Source organism: Elephantulus edwardii, unplaced genomic scaffold (assembly GCF_000299155.1).
Source record: "Elephantulus edwardii isolate Elephantulus edwardi_28Jun2011 unplaced genomic scaffold, EleEdw1.0 scaffold00019, whole genome shotgun sequence".
NCBI lineage: Eukaryota > Metazoa > Chordata > Mammalia > Macroscelidea > Macroscelididae > Elephantulus > Elephantulus edwardii.
In genome coordinates this window covers 17,540,200-17,542,104 of record NW_006399769.1, presented here as the reverse complement: position 1 = coordinate 17,542,104, position 1,905 = coordinate 17,540,200, and the positions used below count along the sequence as shown (strand labels likewise).

Below are 1,905 nucleotides of genomic sequence, written 5' to 3'. Positions count from 1 at the left end.
GAGGCTGAACACTGTGACACTGATGTGTCAAATGTGTTAATGGTTGGCTACCCAATGTAGACAGAGAGTGGGGTGGAGCTCCCTGATTAAAACAAGCTTGGAAGGAGGAGTGGCATCCACTTCCATAATAGCTTGCCTCCGGAAACCCAATGAACCTGGAGAGAGGATGAAAGGCGCATTAGCGTAGAGGACTCTCCTCCATAGGGTCGCTATGAGTCACCTGCGACTTGACGGCACTTGAGAACAACAACATGGGTCGCCTATGACTCGATGACACCTAACAACACCACTTCCATGGTCCTTTCCATCACTTGTTATGCATCTAAGAATCGTACAATGAGTAACAATGACAGAAGAATTTATGCCTTTGAGCTGTGATGTTGGAAAAGAATACTTAATAGCCATGGTCTGCCAAAAGAACAAACAGATATATCTTGGGGAAAGTGCAGCCTGAATGCTTCTTGGAGGCAAGGATGGTGAGATAGAAGTATTGACAAAGTGACTGGAGCAATGGGCTCAAATGTGTCAGAGACAATAAGGGGGGCACAGGATAGGACAGTGTTCAGATCTCGCAATGAGTCATAGTGGAATTGATGGTACCTAACAACATACTGAAGGCTGTAGTCTTTGATCTCCTTATAGAGGTGCAAACAAAAAACGAGGTGCTGCTTAAGAACTTAAAACATTGTGTACATATATAATTGGCAAAAACATGTTTTTTTCTGTATTTGGAGTTTTACCTAAATCCAGATACCATCTAAAAAAAGCTCGCATGCTTTGCTTTTAAACTTACAAATTGCCCAAAAAGCCAATACATATCCTCCATGAAAATACCAACCACCATTCTCCAAGGAGGCCTTTACAATCCACAAATGATCCTAGAATTTGAAAAGGATTGATTTCTTTCCAAAGTAACTCTGCTGATATCTTGTTGTTAGAAGCCATTGAGTCAGGTACAACTCATAGTAACCCTAAGAACAACAGCTCTGAAACTTATCCTATGTGAGGATGGCGCAGGATAGAACAGAGTTCAGATCTGGTGGCTTAGTGGTGAGAAATTGTCTGCAAAGCAAAGGTCTGTACTTCAAATCTACCTTCAAATCTCCTGCTCTGCAGGAGAAAGATGGACAATCTCCCACATGATTCATTGACTCTGTAAACCTGCTGGAGAGTCAACTATGGCTCAATTTCAACCTAACAGTACATACATATTAACAACACCTGCTTCAGTTTTAGAGATTCCTTAGCCTCATTAATATAGCAACCACCTCACATTCCTACTGAACAAAAGAAAACTATTTTCATCTGAGTCACAAAGACCATCTTGTATTTGTACCTAAAATAATCCTTCCTGAAGCTTGCTCTGCCCATAGTGGACAGTGTTTGGTGGAGCTCCCCAATTAGCACAGCTTGGAAGCAGGAGTGGTATCCACTTCCATAAATAACTTGTCTCCAGAAACCCTATGAACCTGGAGAAAGGATGAAAGTTAGAAAAGTGTTCAGGTCTTTCATTCATAGGGTCTCTATGTGTCATTTACAACTTGATGGTACTTAACAACCCTTCCATAAGGGAAATTCCTGTACCTCCATAAAAACCAGTGTGGCTAGTTTTAGCAAAACATGGGTAAACAGAATTTTAATTAAACTTTTGTATTATTATATATACTATCAAATTGTAACAATTCAAGATCTTAAGTAGAACTGCTCACGTGGAAAGCTCTCCCTTTTCCCCCTTTATTTTATTTTATTTTATTCTGTACTCTTGCCATTTTTCAAAATTGTTGTTGTTGTTGTTGTTATGGGCCATCGAGTCGTTTGCAACCCACAGTGATCACTCTAAACCCTGCTCTGTCCTGTGCCAATTGCACTGTCTCTGACACCCCCACCCCAATTACCCCAGTCACT

The 1,905-nt window shown here is 40.9% G+C and overlaps 1 pseudogene; it reads right to left on the bottom strand.

Annotated features, from left to right (window-relative positions):
- LOC102868307 overlaps positions 1-1,905 on the bottom strand; it is an 88,911-nt pseudogene that overhangs the window by 47,655 nt on the left and 39,351 nt on the right.